The sequence below is a fragment of the Taudactylus pleione genome, unplaced genomic scaffold (genome assembly GCF_031769625.1).
Source record: "Taudactylus pleione unplaced genomic scaffold, aTauple2 ptg000161l, whole genome shotgun sequence".
Lineage (NCBI taxonomy): Eukaryota > Metazoa > Chordata > Amphibia > Anura > Myobatrachidae > Taudactylus > Taudactylus pleione.
Window position 1 is genome coordinate 2959012 of NW_028284563.1, and position 11951 is coordinate 2970962.

An 11951-nucleotide genomic window follows, 5' to 3' on the forward strand; every position below is an offset into this window, starting at 1 on the left:
GATGGTTAAAGTCCCTAACTCTACTTACTGTGACTTTACAAATGCTACAGATGGCAAGACAATTATTGTCAGGAATTGGGTAAAAATTATTCCACACATAAGAGGTGGATTTTTTAATTTTACACCAAGCACAACAATGGCCTTCTTCTTATCATGGGCAAGAACTGCTATATTTGTTGCTTGACTTACACAAACAACATCCTCATCATCAACATCCTCCTTAATGGCATCAGCTACACACATTTCCCCCCTCAATCTTTTGCACTTCTAAAGTAGCACCCTCAATTTCTCATTTTCTAGGTCAACATCTTCTTGACTTGTGCTGCTCATACCCACATTGCCAGAAGGTGCAGAAATGTTGGAAGGAGGCTTTTGTATGAGTACCGTAACTGAAAGGCCAGGCTCACACATAGCATTCATGGACACAATTAGACTCTCCCCAAGGAATAGTGACATTTCTGAAGAACACTCAGTTTCTTTTTTACTATTTGTTTTCACCACTGATATTACGTTTTTAATTTTTTTGACACCTCTTCTAGAATTACAGTGAGATGTTTTTGCATTGTCATGTGAGGCAGAAGAAGATTCCTTACTGACAACAGTTGGAGAACCACTACTCAGACATAAGGAACAAGGCCTGAGTCTTTCTATGCCACTGTGTTTGGTGTATGGCATGTTGGCAATTTGATGTTTTTCTGCAGGAAACTTTCCCTTTGCTACAGGTGTTTTTTTTCTTCAGTAATGTAGTAAAATATGTTTTTTGGGATTTTAGATGCCTTGACTGAAAGCCTCTATGCTTTTGAGTATCGGCTTTAGTCGAGGGCATTGAAGCAGTATTGTCATGATGATGAGTGGTGGCAACAGCTGCAGCACTAGTACTTGGTTGCTGCTCCTGCTGTTCTGTTGTTTGATCATCATGTCCCATACTGATGCCTGAAGTTTTGTTTTTTTAAACTAATTTTTTAAACAAAAAAACCCAAACTGCCCACCATCTGTGACACACTGCATAGATAATATTAAGGTGGTGGCCCTTGACCTACTGACCATTACTATTAATATATCACAGTATTACAGGCTGAAGTTTTTTTTTAACAAAAAACATACAAACTGACCACTAAATGCAACATACTGCGCAGATAACATTAAGATGGTGGCCCATGACCTACTGACCTACTGACCCTAGCTCCTTCCTGGCTACTGTGTCTGCATCAGAGAATCTTCATGTGTTCATTGGAGGCTGTCTCTCACTCACTGTCTGCCTGAGATGCGACCCTGCTAAGTCCCTGACTCCCTCCCATCTCTAGGCTGCTGCTAAGCAACAGTGCACATTGTTATCTCTGATTGGCTGTCATTGTCTCTTACTGACTCAGCATCCTGGCCAGTAGTCTGAGCAGCAGACTTGGTGCAAGAATTCTTCTGTGACTTTGCTTAAGTAAGATCACTGCTCAGCTCCCTTTTGTCACAGATGAACTTAAACCTTCCTTGACCACTGCTGTGTAGAATAGTGAAAACCTCATAAAAATCCATCCAGTGGTTGAAAAGATTCTCCAAAATAAAGAGGCAAACCCCTAAACCATGAACTTTAGTATGTATGTATATATATATATATATATATATATATATATATAAATCCACGACCTGGCACTCTGTGGGAAAAGGAGTTAGCTGTGCCGGGTGCCCTTCCACACCAAATCCACGAAATGTATCAGCTGAAATATATACTCCCAAAGGAGGCACTCCGGACTCGTAGAAAAAAACACATCACAAGAGATACGGCATTCAGTGCAACGTTTCAGCGCCTTTATTGGCGTTTTTGTCAAGTCATATTTTCTCTTGTGATGTGTTTTTTTCTACAAGTCCGGAGTGCCTCCTTTTGGAGTATATATATATATATATATATATATAATTTTATATATATATATATATATATATATGCGGTTTGGTTTTCCCGACCTTTGGGGTTCCGAGTCAAATTGAGTCCTAGTTCGGAATCTCTTTGGGAATCTGAGATGAACCAAGTCCCAGTTCAGTTATGCAGTCAGTACAAAGCTCAGATTTAAAAACCAAACTCCGGTTTTAAATTGCATGCAAACAGGTCCAAATTACATAATTTTAGCTGTTTAAATGATATTTTATAAACTTTTATAAATTTTTCTTTATGTTTTTCAATGTTGATGAATTGGAACCAAAGCACAGAGTCTGCACACATCTCTAATAATATATCTCTAATATATATATATATATATATATATATATATATATATATATATATATATTCAATGCAATTGCACTGAAACATTGAAACAAGACTACTGCCGAATCTTTCATTATGCTTGGAGTGCCGCACTGTGGAGACTGCTATATCTGGGTTTGTTGTGGGAGCACTTTAAATGTGGCCAACTGAAGCATTTCATACCTACACCGAGGATGCTTTATGGGTACTGCTGGATTGAAGAATGGCCAAATGATCAAAAGTTTCACCCAAAATGAATTTTTATATTTTTATTTCATTTGAATTATTTTTTCCATTATTTATTTACTATAATTAGTCTCTACTCTAATTAAAGTACTGGCTATTTCATATTTCAAATGTCCACATCATCTTGTTGATTTCTAATGATATAAGGGTTTATACACAACATTTACTTGAAAAAACACAGGGCTGCAGGGTTTATATCAAAGGATAGGTCTTGCTGTTTGATATTGAATAATATTCTCTCACATCAGTTTTCTCTGGTGAGAGATTTATGATAAATCAGATGCTCTTTTTCACATCTAATAGAGATCACTTTCATGGTAAGAACACTGCTGCGTGATTTTTAAAAAAAAACTTGACAGGTTCAAGAGCGGAGTTTACATTCGGGACATAAAATATCTAATCATAGGATATATCCTCCCTTTTATCTAGCTGTAACTTACCAAGGAATTGGCTATCCAGCAAGATCCTTGTATCCTTCTGTTAAAAGAAAAATCTGAAAATAGTAACAATTGCTTTCTTTATTTCTCTAAGTGATTGAACCAGAGTGCCTGTGATAAAATATTTTGTTTTCATTTTCTACATTAGATTAATACACAAAGCAAAAAAAAAAGATTAATAAAACTTAAAAGAAAATTAAATTCTCACTTAACATTGCAATGCATATCACAACATCTTGAATAAAATGTGACTGAGGAAGTGGCCAGGTGCTGTGAAATGCAAAGCAATTTTAAGTGAGAATTTCATTTTTATTTTATTTTTGAATTTTAATTCTTAATTTTAATCCTGATTTTATAACTCCTGATACTGTGTTTTTAAATTATTTTTAAAATATTTGTATTTTAAATTTAAATGACAATAGTGAGTTATATTATGATGCTATTAATCTAACTAATAAATCATTTGATTATTGATTATTTATTTTTGTTGGGTCATCTCTTATTTGCCAATTGCAGCCCATATTTCTTGTTAGGGTAAAACAGTGTTTGTCAACTTTAAGTGCTGACACTGCCTGTAACTTTATTGCTCGACTCCCATTAATGGAGAATAAGGGACTAGTTTTGCATAGCAGAAGTGTCACAATGAAGCTTTTATCTATAAAGTACTGTACCCTTCTCAGTGCCGGAGATACTTTAATGTCTTAATTTTTTTTCCTTTTGGGTTAAGTTGGGAAACCCACTAGTTCTTAGGTAGCAGAGATTGGGCACCCATTGGCGCTGCACCTACATTAGTTTTTAATTAGATGGGAAGGCCAAGTTTATATATAAAAATTAAATATTTTTTTTAAAATAGTCTAGTCAGTGTATACTGGGTGTAATCAATGAGCCACTAAAATCTTGTGTCCTACATTCTTCCTAGCAAATTAGCATTTTTCTCAGCCACATATGTTTATTTATTTCCTTTTTTTAAATACTTTATTTATAAGGTGGAACACTCATCATTAGAGTATATGAAAAAATATTGTACAATCATATACAGTATGTGATTAGAGAAAAAAATAACCAAGAACAAAAACTATCAAGGTTTAAATAATAATCAAAGAACAAAGAGTACCAGTTGCCAGACAATAATGTGCTGGGCTTATGAAGGGGCATATGAAGGGGACAGAGTGGCAATCTGCAGAGGAAAGAAAGAGTGGGGGGGGGGTTAGGAGTTAAGATCCAGAATGGAAGAAACTCTAGGGGGGATAAACCACTAAGCATAGGGGGTTCCATAATTTAGAAATGATAAGGATGTATTGTGGAGAATGTTTGACATTTGGTAAACATGCCAAATCCTGGGAAGGGTAGCATGAAATGAGGGGTCAGAGGGTTTCTTCTAATCCACAGCGAATTGACATGTGGCCACTGAGGGAATGTGGCGTATTCATTTGGTTAGGTGATGAGAGGCCCCAGGGATCTCAGACAGAATTTCCCAATATCTTGCCTAAATGGGCAGAGTCTGGGACACTGCCACCATAAATGAAGAAATGAGCCAACCCACACACAGTTCCTCCAACAGAAAGAGGATGAATTAGGATATATGTTGTGAAAACGAGTGGGAACATAATACCATCTGTAAAGTATTTTCTATGCATTTTATTTGATTCATACACAAATAGAACTGGAGGCTGTCTGGCTTTGTATCTCCTCCCAATCATCATTATCTAAAGTGTTTCCCAGATCTAGTTCCCAAGCAGACTCATGAGGATCCCTATGGTCAGAGGAGGGAGTCTGCAGCTCTGATTATAGAGTTGAGGCAAGGCCCTTGGTGGAAGAAGGGCAGAGACTCATGGATTTTCAGGTGTTTAGGGGTCTGTTCATTAGGTAATGTTTAATGCTAGTATGGAAGTGAAATAGTTGGAGGAATTGAAATAAATATTTAGAAGGAATATAAAATAAGATTATAAGATAGTAAGATCCTCTGGTAATGTAATTTAAAAATCTAATAACCCTTGAATGCCAGGCTTTCAGTGACAAAAAGGAAAGGCCCAGGGGAAATTATTTTATAAAGGTATAAGGAGGCGAGTATTGGGAGATATGCCATAGCTGTGATTGGCCAAATCCCCAATTGTGAGAGAGTGGTGTATAACTGGGTGACTAAAGATTGAGTTTGGTTGTTGATATTTAGTAACCCACAGGAGGGAGGAGGCGGAGCAGTACCCAAGTGCATCAGCTTCAATCTTGGTCCAGACCCTGTATGAGGTAAGGCAATTCTATAGAACACATTGGGAAAGGTGGGACGCTAAATAATAGTGTTTGAAATCAGGGATACCTAGACACCCAACTTCAGGCAGTCTTTGGAGAAACTGTAATTTGAATCTAGGGCATTTTTGGACAGGATGAACTGTGTATGATGTTTCAAAAAGTTAAATACATAAGGAGGAACATGGATTGGAAGGGTTTGAAATAGGTACAATATTCTGGGGAGAATGTTCATCTTGACAGCATTGACCCAACCAATCCAGGAAATACAGTATATTGATCTGACCAATTGTCCAAATCAGATTTAATGAGAGAGAAGCGGTAAGGAAAATTGTCTAGAACCTGTCTGAGAATTTATTTTATAATAATAGTGCAAGCCATAATTTTGGATACTGCAATGAGTGGGTGGAGAGAATTGGTCAAGTTGGTGATGGTCAGAAGAACATCATCCACGTAGAGGGCAATCTTATCAGTGTGAGCTTCAACGGTAACTCAGTGCATAGCAGGGTTAGTATGAATCTTGGCAGCCAAGGATTCTATAATTAGTGCAGAGATAAGAGGAGAGAGGGAGCAACCTTGTCTGTTTCCATTAAAAAATTTAAATGGCATGGGAGTGCACCTCGTTGGCCGAGACTTTGGCTCTGGGATTATAATATAAAGTGGTTAATCCCTTCAAATAAATTGCCAAATAAGCCGATCTGGAGAATGACTTGAAACTTAAAGGGCCAAGAAAAATGTCAAATGCTTTTTCCGCGTCAAGAGCTACAACCAAAGAAGGAGCTTTCTGGATGTGAATAATGGATTGGGTATGGGATTTCGGTGCTTGGGATTCCGGCAGTCAGAATCCCTATGCTGGCATCCTGATAGGGTTAGGATACCAACACCTGTTTGGTAAGAATCCTAACCCTACCTCTAACCCTAAACCTAACCCCACCCCCTAGTGCCTAACCCTAACCCTCCCCCCCTAGTGCCTTACCCTAACCCTCCTCCTAGTTCCTAACCCGAACCGCTAACCCTCCCCCTAACCCCAATACTTAAAAAACGGCATTTCTGAGAGGCGGTATCCCGCACACCAGTATGTCAACGGCATCCCGTGAATTACATGAATTAAAGCAATCGTGTGTCTTGTATTATCAGAAGCTTGATGACAGGGAATTAATCCAACTTGGTCAGGATGGATCAGAGAGGGGAGAAGTGGGCTGAGGGCCTGATTCAGAGCCGCTCGTAAGCGGCCGCTCGTTCACTCTGAGCGATGTTCACACATCTGCGCATGCATATGGGTCGTAATGCACATGCGCCAACCAGTCATTGCTGTCGGAAATCGAGCGAATGGCAAAATAGTGAGTGCATGCTAATTTGAGTGACAGGATGAGGCATTTGTGGGTAGTAACAGGGGAAGGTGCTTGAAAACGGGGAGTGGTGATCCGAACGCAGGCGTGCCAAAAGGTCAAAACAGGCGTTTTAAGGGTGTGCATAATTAACAAAGCAGCATCATCGACCATGTCACTTGGTTGTTTCTTAGCCTGAACTGTTCGCATGATTGCGGTAGGAAAATCCTACCACAAGCACTGCGAGCAGTTCAGATGCCTTTCGATGTACTCGATTAATCAAATAAATTACGGAGATGACGTATGATGCGAGCGGCCAGGGTGCGTCTTTACAAAATAGCGAGCGCATTTTTCGTTCGCTCGCTCAGACATAGAGGCGTCAACAGACCGCAAAGAGCGAGCGCTCAATTTAAATAGCCAGCCCCTTTTTCTGAACGAGCGAGCACAAATAGCGTCTGGCTCTGAATCAGGCCCTGAGTCTATTTGCCGGAATTTTAGCATACATTTTGAGATCCGTGTTTAGGAGCAAATTTGGTCCTGTGGTTTGCACCATGTGCTGTCATGTCCCGGTTTTGGGATTACGTACCACGATGTCGGCTAAGGTGGTAGAACTATGAAATTATGCCCCCTTCCAAAATCCTATTAAACAAATAAGTTAATTGAGGTGCCAATATCGCTGAAAATGTCTTATATTATTGGGGTGTGAACACTTCAGGGCCAGGGGCTGATGAGGATTTAAGATCCTTAATCGCAGTGAGAGTTTAGTCTAGGGTGATATCTGCAATCAAAAGTGTAAAAACTGCAGGTCTGAGAGGGTATTGTGTCCTTTTTACAAGTAGAAGTTCGGATATTTAACCCATTTCAGTGCTAATAATAAGTGGGAAAATATATGATATATTTTTTTATGAATGATACTCACTCATGGTTAGCTTGCTGCTCACATCACTGAAGTCTTGGATTCAATTCTCACCAAGGCGTTATTTGTGTGTAGTTTGTATGTTCTCCCTGTGTTTGTGTGAATTTCCTCCCAGTGCTCTGGTTTACTCCTGCAGTCAAAAAACATACTGGTAGCTAATTGGCTTCTGACCAAAAAAATAAAATAAAAGTGTGTGTGTGCGCATGCGTGTGTATGTGTGTGTCACTGTGGTAGGGAATATATATTGCAAGATCCACTGGGGCAGGGACTGATGTTAATACCGAACATATTTTCTGTAAAACACTGCGTAACATGCCTGTACTATATAAATTAATGACAACAGATTAAAACTAGCTTATTGCCATTGGCTGGGAGATATTTTGTAGAAATTCCTTAAACTTTACTACAATACTGTAATACAGTCTGATAAACTCAGATCACTGTTCAGTACAAGCTCAGCAAGTATTAAACTCACATTAGTATGATATAAAACTACATGTACAGTACTGTATGTGTTCTGTATCAGCGATCATATGTAATAACCAGGTTCTATAGTGTGTTTTCTTGCATGGCCACCGTTTTTTCTCACCAGTGGCAAGGACACACCGTAACAGAGAGGCAAGTATATAACAACCCTTTTTTGCAGACACAGAGGCTGAAACAGTGTTCTTCGAAAACAAAGCCGTTTATTTGGGCTATAATGGTTCACAGGATTTTTGACAAGGAACAAGGTAAAACAAACATGGCCAGCTATATGAGAGCCAGACAAACCAGTACACTTACAATTATTAACTATAACAGAATGACGAGATGGATAGTTAAAAGCACTATAGGTCTAGAATAACAGTATTTGCTAAGCTAAGGCAATACGGTTCAATGGCAAACAACAGTACTGTTGAGAAGTAGAAGTTCACTTTGTAGAAATTACACTTTGGCTATCAGAGCCGTAACTAGACATTTTGGTGCCCTGTGCTAGAAAGAGCATTGGCGCCCCCCTCATTTTTCAAAGGGACATAATGCACCCAAAATAGGGCCATGGCTTCATGGGGAAGGGCCAGGAGACGCTGGGGATAAAAGAAGAGGAAGCTACAAGCAAGAATGATAATAAACAGAAATTTGACAGGCCCAAACAGTGCCACCTGACCTGTGGTGCCCTGTGCGATGGCACCAACCGCACTACCCTAGCTACGGCCCTGTTGGCTATATAGCAGATAACTTACTTGATTGCCAGCAGGCCACTTGTATAACAGTCTTTGCTAAGCTGAGGCACCCTCTGCAGAAATGACAATATGGCTATATAGCAGATAACTTTTACTTGCTCACCAGCAGGCCACTTGAATAACAGTCCTTGCTAAGCTGAGGCAATACAGGGCTTGATTCAGACCCGGTCGCAAATGCTGAGCGCTCGCAACTGGGTCGATGTTTGCCCACTGGACATGCACACGATGGAGCCGGTTCCATCGTGCGCATGCGCGAGACCCAGCTAGCGAAGGGTGCTCTTTCGCTCCGGGTCTCGCACCAAAGGGGGCAAGCTATCGAAGGTGATTGATAGCTCGCCCCATTTGGTATGCGGGCAGGGGGGGTGTCTGGCCAAATGGAGGTGTTCCCGAAGGAATGCCTGCCGTTTGGGGGCGGCCCCACTGACATCACCAGTGATGTCAGTGGGAGAGCTTGCGTCTCTATTATAGCCAGAAGCTCTCTGGGGCTTGCGGCCACGAGACCCTACCACAAGGGTCTCGTCGCAAGCCCGATGGTCGCGATGGTCTTGACCATCGTGACCATCAACCTGGCCAGTGGCCAGATTCTCGCTGCTGGAGTCAACAGCATCACTTAACCGCTGGAGCGGTGGGACTTTCGGGAGGAGAGTGAGTACAGTGGATTAGCGCACTGCACAGTCACACACAGCCAGTGTGAAGCCAAGCGCACTGTGGAAACATTGCAAACCATTTAGTTACATACTCCCAGACTTGTGTTAACAGGCGCCACCTACTTTCTTTGTGTGTATTCTATATTGTTGGAAGTCTGGCAAAACTTCCTGTAGGTGTGCTGCATTTTCACACAAGGAGGGAAGATTTACAGCACACACATTTTGGAGCTTGGGTTATTTCTTGTTTTGATTTTCCTAGTGAAAGGATAGATGTTTTAGAAATTCACCTTGGATAAGGTGGCAATGGGTTGATTATGGTAAAGATACACTGGATGATCAAAGGGGTTGAGGCGTCTCACAGGAAGTCCTTCCCTTCCATACTTGCACAACTCTCCTTGCCACAATGGCTGCAGTATCTGTGACGTAGGAATCCGCCTCAAAACACTGCTTCATAATCTTGACCTCCAAGTCCGACTCTACTCTTGCACCACAATGCAGTTTCGGTATTGGGTTCCAAGCAGACTGCGTGGTGGTCAACAATACGAACTTTTCCCACATGGCCGTTAGCACTGGTAAAATCCTGATGAACTCGCAGTCTTGATTACCTTCTGGAGTACTTTCTTTTTCCTCAACGGACAGGTTTCGGCTTTCTTTTGTAAAGCTAGCACAAGTTCTGCAGGACAATGTTGAAGGACATTCATGCCCAGAATAACTGTGGGCACACCTTTCTCGCTGACATCAGTTATTATGCATCCCTGCTGTTGCAGACAGGTCACTCCAATTCGTATATCACATTTCCAAGACCCCCAACAGGGTATTTGTTGTCCTTTGCTAGCCAGCAAATGTAACCAATTAGGAGGAGGGGGAATTAATTCAATATGTTGCCAGTGTTGTCAAAATTTATTCCACTGTATTGTTGTGACTTGTGATCCGGTGTCCAATTGGGCCGAGATTTTCACTCCTTCAATCATCACTTCCACTTTTGGGCACTGGCCAACATATTTGGAGTGCCAAAGTTTCTTTTCTGGACCTATTCTGATGAAGTCTCCAGTAGGGTTGGTTCTCTGCCGTGGGACTTCCGAGTTTAACACCTCTGATTGTCATTGCCTTTCAACATATCCGCTTTGTAAACACCTTCGGCATATGGGACATCCTTGTTGGTCAAACTGGTCGATGGGTCGTCGCCCTGACCTTTCTGGGTTACGCCAATTATCCCTGTATGGCCGACATGTCGCTCTCCAGTTTCCTTGTTGTCCTGATCTCCAATTTCCTTCAGATTCCTGTTGTTTTTCTTTACAAGACTTCATCTCACGTGTAAGTTCAGCTATCTGCTTACTTAATATTTCAATTGAGTCCCCTGGAGTTTTTTGGACACTCTGAGCAATCCGATCTGCAGACGCACCTGGTATGTGATTTTCTTTTCCGATGTTTAAGCCTAAGATTTTAATTGCATTTTCCTTAAAATCCAGGAATGACTTGTCTGGAGTTTGTCTCTGTAGCATCTTGAGTCGAGTCTTGGCTGCTTCCCCCCTGACTCCTTCAATAAACTGCTCTGTTAGGGTCTTATCAGCATTCCGGATTTCATCATCGTCTAATTGTTGGATGGTTTTCAGTGCCTTTTGTAGGCTGAGGGCGAAGTCTCTTAATGATTCTCCGTATTGTTGTGTTCGCGCATAAAAGCACATTTTCAAGTCTGAAATAGTTTTTATTTCAAAAATGGTCATCAATCTCTCAAAGATCTGTTCCACGGTCTTTTTCTCGCGATCCAGCCAGGAGTTACCTTCTCTTAGCGCTGGGCCTTTCAATTGACCTTTCAGTACTTCCACTTTCTGACCATCTGTTAGAGAATATAATTTGAACATTGACTCCATTTTACATTTGAAATCTTTCAAATTCCCAGTTTCTTTGTTGTCTGTTTCTCCCGAGTAACATGGTAGCCAGGGTGCTCTGAAGTAATACGGCATGGTTATTGGTGTTAAATTCTTCGCCCCTTCCTTGGCGTCGCAACTACTTGTGGCCTTTTCCTTATCCATTGTGTCTGTAGGGATTAACTTGCCTGGAATCTCTGATCTTGTTCGTGGGCGCCAAAAAGTTTTTTGTAATAACCAGGTTCTATAGTGTGTTTTCTTGTGTGGCCACCGTTTCTTCTCACCAGTGGCAAGGACACACCATGACAGAGAGGAAAGTATATAACAACCCTTTTTTGCAGACACTGAGGCTGAAACAGTGTTCTTCGAAAACAAAGCCGTTTATTTGGGCTATAATGGTTCACAGGAACCCCAATTCTGCACTTTTTTCCACCTACTATTCATAGGCAAAACTTTTATGCCTATTACATTGCATTGACTTTCCGCCTAGGCGAAAAGTCTTCCAAATTGAATACCGGTGGAAAGTCAAAACAGGTGAAAATGACGTCATCGGTGAAGAAGTATAGCGGAAACTGACTTTTCGCCTCAGATTGAATATGGACCTGTGTCGGAATCAGGCCCAGATTGGGATTCTTTGTACGAAACAATACAGTTATTGGTACACTAATATTATTGGATCATTTTGTTGCACAGAGAACAAGAGCAACTGAGGTACAGTGTTATTGCTGTGACAATAATTAAAGAATATACTGCATATTGATGGCCACACTGTATATGGGTCCTGATTTATTAAGAATCGCAACTGCAACAGC